Here is a 5,708-nt window from a genome sequence, read left to right on the forward strand (position 1 = left end):
ATACGCAGACGGTCCGAATGGGCTATCTAGGGTTTGCACGGCATGTGGCGGCTTGGGTGAGGGTCTCGGTAATTCGCTTCTAAAAATGGGATCGGCCGCCGATGGCCCGGACGTTCCGCGCCTACGTGCGAATGGTCCGGACATGCACAGATCGGCAAATTTATCGCCGATGTGCGTGGGAGGCTGTCGTTGCCTAGGGTACATGTCCATCGGCATCCCATAAAGGGGTTGTGACTAGGGGTGGGCGTTCGGGTTACCCGAAAATTTCGGGTCGGGTAATTCGGGTTTTTAAAATTTCGGGTTTTGAGAATCGATACCCGAAATTACAACGGGTTTTGCAATAACCGAAATTTCGGGTACCCGAAATTTCGGGTTCGGGTTCGGGTTTTCCCGAACTACCCGAACTATTGTGTCACCTTTATAAAAACACATACACCCTATTAAATTAGTATAAAAATATAGTTTGAATAATGATACACATAGACATATAAAACACAAGCAATCTACAATCACTAGTTATGCACACATACACATAATTATAAATGTACAAATTAATAATTAAGCATAACATGAGTACATGACACATTAAAGTTCGGGTAATTCGGGTATTTCGGGTACCCGATTGTGATACCCGAATTACCCGAACTAAATTCGGGTTTTGCAAGTTGCTACCCGAAATTCCCGAACAAAATTCGGGTTTCAGGTATTTCGGGTTCGGGTTCGGGTATTCCGGGTTCGGGTTTCGGGTTACGGGTTTTTTGCCCAGCCCTAGTTGTGACTGGTCGTGACAACCTGTAGCCGATGAATTATGTGTGTATTCCCTCAATTCAACCTCGTGCGAAGGAAGATTTGCCATAGTAGACTTATCAAGCACACGCACTAGCCTTTTATGATCATTTTGTATATCCCCTATGATACGTTGTAACTGTTCTCGCTGTTCGTCTATGTAAGCTTTAAGAGATTGGAGTTCGTTGGTGCTACTTACATTGGGGGTAATCGTAGTAGGTCGGAGCGAAGCCAGATCTGTCGCCCGTTGCCGAACGACTTTGTTGTTCCTGTCCACTTTGAAGTCGGCCAGGAACTTCGCCTTTGCATCTTGGATCAGCTGCTCCTGGCGCTCCTCGAACAGGAGCTGTTCTTCAGTCGGCAAGGTTTCCCATGTCGGTGTGATGATATTGCTGGTGGAAACTTCAGAGCTATACTTTGAACCGGCCATTGAGGGTCGATTTGATGCGTCTATATTCGCTTTCCCCAGCGGAGTCGCCAAAAAGTATGTTGACGCCTTTTTGGAGCGCCAAACACTCAACAAGAATCGTGGTGGTGCCCTCTGCACAGGGGCGGACGGTCCGCGGCCTGGTGTGAGGTGCGGCGGTGCTCTCTGCAAAGGGGCGGACGGTCCGCACGCAGGGGCCGGACGGTCCGCGGCCTGGCGCAGGGGCTAGGGTTTCCTGTCTGACGGCCGGACGGTCCGCGCCCTGGGGCCGGACGGTCCGCGCGTACGTAGGGGCGGCGGAAGATCGCCGCCGGCGCCTGGATCTCGCTCCCAGGAGGGACCCCGTCGGGGAGGAGAGATCCTAGGAATTGTCTAGGCTCGGGCCGGCCGACCTAGACTCCTCTAATCGACGTAGAGTCGAAGAGAAGCGGAGAATTTGGGGATCGAGTGGCTAAACTAGAACTAGACTAGAACTACTTCTAATTGTACTGGAAATAAATGCGAAATAGAAGTTGTATTGATTCGATTGATGATCACAAATCGGCCGTATACCTCTCTATTTATAGAGGAGGGGGGCTAGACCCTTTACAAACTTATTTCCGAGCTTATCTCGAGATTCTCGGCAACAAACATAGCAAAAAAACTCGGAATCCTAATCTGTTCTGCGCTTGCGTGGACCGTCCGGCCTTATGGCCGGACCATCCGCCCTCTCTTTTTGGTGTCGAACAGATATCAAACCAAACAGGCCCTTAGTCCCCTGATTGACTCTAACCTAATTAAGACACAGCTAGAAACTTGATCAAAGGTCAGGATAATCTGACATATTTAAACAGTTGAGCTGAAAAGAAATACGACTGAGATTATAATTAAAGAGCTGTTATATTGTCTCGTCGTGGCTGGGCTTTGAGTGCATGCAGAGAGCACCAACCGCGATCGACACGTACGTACGGCGGGCCACCAAGCATGGGTCCAGTCCATCTCTCCATGGAAATCTTGTCGCTTCCCCGTACCTCCAAATTAAACACACATGCGCTCGCCTCCTGTTCACTCACAGTACGTCACACGGGCTCACGGTCACGGCTAGCCTCTCGCCGGCCGCGACGACGTGCCGCCATGTGCGTGAACAGGAACATGGTTTTCTACGTACGGAGCTGAGCAGAGCAAGCAGTGACTTGCGTCGTACGTGCAGGTGATCGCGGATGCCGGTAGGGATGGATCCGGATATTTATTCGGATGTCATTTTTTTGGTCTTCTTTCTTCGATTGTGAATAACTAACATATAGAATTTGCTATGTAAATTTATATACTTGTTTTTAGCATTAAGACTATTAATCTTCACAAAAAATAAACATTAAATTCATTCTATATCTTTTTAAATAATTCATATAAAATTCGGATGTCTATTCGAATACGGATTCAGATATTTTTTCACCTTTTTTGTTGTAGGGAGAAAATAATGTACATAAAAAATTATAAAAAAAATTATTTAAATACTTCATAATATTCTTAATAACATTGCCAAAAATTAACTTTAAATTCTATGTATATCTATGCTAAAATATTAGATTTGTGATACAATTCGGATGTTTTAGGAACATCCCTAGATGCCGGGGCCACAGGCTGCAGGTCTGGCCGGCAGCGACTCGGTGGTGCTCACGCAGGCTGTGCGGGTGTTGGGGAGCCGAGGAGACGGCTGAAATGACGGGCGACGTGAGAGCCCGGACTCGGTTCGTTCGATCGTAGCGCCACAGGCGCACGCACTGTACTGGCCGTAGCCGCAGATCCAGCGCAGGGTAACCGGTGCGGCCGCGTGCAGCCCCCACCACACCGGCGGGCGGCCTCCGCGCATCGCGGCTGGCATCGCCAGCAGATGAACAGTGAGGCACAATACTCTAAAAATATCATGGTTAACTACTAAACCATGGTATTCAAAATATTTTTTTACAAGGTAGATAAAAATCTCTTGACAAAAAAGTACTATAGTTTTATCTCGAAACTCAAAAAAAATTATGCTTCCAAACACACCCTCAACTTCACATTCTCATCATATGATAGATGAAATTAATTAATTTTCATTGGTAGCTCACAAAATTTAGTGATTATATTGGGTTTTTTAGTGGGCAGAAATTAATTAGCTAATTTTTGTCGCCTAGCCTACTATTTTTTTTGTCAATTTCCATAAACAAGACGACCAAAATTATCCTTTTAATTTCCATCGGCTATAGTGTTGAGCGACAAAAATTAGTCTGGGTTATTTAAGTCGGTTATGGTGGGGCCGATGGAAATTATCTTAGGTTAATTCTTTACATCCAACAACACAGACGTATATACTACTAGTTAGATGCACATACATTGCTATGATTTTTATATATCGCATGAATAAATTTTGTTTCAATAAAATATAATTTTATATGTGTTGTTTTTGGTTAGGTGGTTGTGAATGTGAAGTCAACAGCTGAGATTCAAACACTATTTGTGCATAATTTTACCTATTTTTTCATACATATCTTCATTAATTGTTAGGTCATTTATGATTTTTGTTAGGCCATTCCATAGTGGATGATCATCACGCAAATAGAATTTATATATGTGTATTCATACACATCTAATCACCACAGATATATATTTATCCACATCATATACATTCACAAACATATATCCATCCACATCAAATACATTAGTACCCATACAACATCATATAAATCGTCCACATCATATATTCCATCGTATACATCATCATATTATATAAGCGGTGTTGTTCGTTGTTCAGTATCGCTTGCATTGTTGTGTGCATGCATGCCAATGGGCAACAATGGCCCATGCAAATCTATTGGGCTGGGCCCAAATCAGCTAACTTCACGTATCAGGGATTTGGGATTCTTTCTTGGTTTGGGATGATGATGATGGAATCTCAAGGCTAAGGTGTAGAAGAAGCAAGGGGAGCCAGCCATTGCAGGAAATGCTGACCAGGAACATCCAACAGCTGCTTAGATTTTTTTTAAAAAAATATGTGTTTTTCCTGCTGTCAAACAATACACTAAATTAAATACCAAGAGGATTTTAGCCCCTGAGAACTTATTTGGGGGCAAGGAGATTAGAGAGGATCGAAGGGACTAAATAATAAGAAGATTTTAGCACTTACAATCCCCTCCATTTCCCTTACTGCTAAATATGTCCTCAATGCCCCTTCAATTTCATTGCTCCTAAACTAGCTCTACGCAATATATTATTCCCTTTTTATTCTGCAGATATGATAATGATAAACTGAACCACCTGGATGTCCTGGCAGGCATTTTCTCTGCTGATGACACCATGTTCTCCTGAAGAATCCAGACACCACATCGATCAGTAATCATTTGGATTCCCTCTGGGTTTTCTTAAGAGCCAACACGCATGTTATTTTCATAGCAAATGCAGGGCACCAAGACAAAAAAAAAAGATGCTAGCATAGAGACGAGATTAGTTACGCTAAATTAATGCCCGAGACTGAACAGAGAGACCAGGAAGGAGAACCCTAATCAATCCAAGGAATATATACTGCCTCTTCAGGGTTTTAGAATTGTCTGCACATTTTCTATGGTCATGTTCGTTGTGAATTACCGTGGCTTCTATAATATTTTGCCTCTATGGATCGTAGTTGTAGTAGTTCGAACAGCGGTAGCCAAACAACCTATGCTCAAAACAGGGGACAGGAGGAATCCTAGCTTGCTGCTGGGCTGGAACAAAGTAGTTAAAAATAGCCAAGGAGTGCTTTATTTGGATCGAATAAAAGCGTGACGATGGTTGGTTCTGTGTATGCATGAGCTCGTGACGAATTGGCAGCAATTTGGACCGTAAAGCTTATTACCTGAACCACAGTGCCTATTACCTCTCTTCTCTTCTGTTCTTCATCTTTCATCTGCATGTACAGTTAAACTCAAGCTTATAAGAAACCCTCTCAATTGTTTTGGAGAGAAATTAAAACTCTCTCAAATTATAACACTACAACTCTGCGCTCACATATACAAGTTTTACAGTGAGTGAAAGCATTATGCATATAAAAAGCTCTCTGCATGCATGCATCGCCTGACGACAAATCCTAGGCGCATGCTTTTTCAAACGAACTGGGTTCCAACATAGTCAAAATTTGCACTTGTGCCAAGTGTAAAGAACACACCTGTGACCTTGCATTATATTGTTCGTTATATTATATATATATATATATATATATATATATATATATATATATATATATATATATATATATATATATATATATATATATATATATACTTGTTACTCTAGACCAAACGGCTAGGCAAAAACTGATTCGTTCCAACACAAACCAGATGAATCACCTATATAACACGCAGAACAACAAGGTCTTGTTCGTTTGTGTCGGATTGGAGGGTCGGAACGATTCCTAACCGGATTGCTTCTCTAATTTATATAAACTTTGATTAGCTGTAACGATTCCGGATGCAATTCGACACAAACGAACAAGGCCTAAATGATA

The 5,708-nt window shown here is 42.9% G+C and overlaps 1 long non-coding RNA gene across 1 annotated transcript; it reads right to left on the bottom strand.

Moving 5' to 3' along the window:
• Positions 1–3,907: 3,907 nt before the first annotated feature.
• LOC103634993 (uncharacterized) lies at positions 3,908–4,845 on the bottom strand. The gene is made up of 2 exons (XR_557058.1): positions 4,681–4,845; positions 3,908–4,533 (listed from the first exon to the last, which is right to left on the bottom strand). It is a non-coding gene; the product is annotated as an uncharacterized lncRNA (long non-coding RNA).
• Between the last annotated feature and the right edge of the window lie 863 nt (positions 4,846–5,708).

The sequence above is a fragment of the Zea mays genome, chromosome 8 (assembly GCF_902167145.1).
Source record: "Zea mays cultivar B73 chromosome 8, Zm-B73-REFERENCE-NAM-5.0, whole genome shotgun sequence".
NCBI lineage: Eukaryota > Viridiplantae > Streptophyta > Magnoliopsida > Poales > Poaceae > Zea > Zea mays.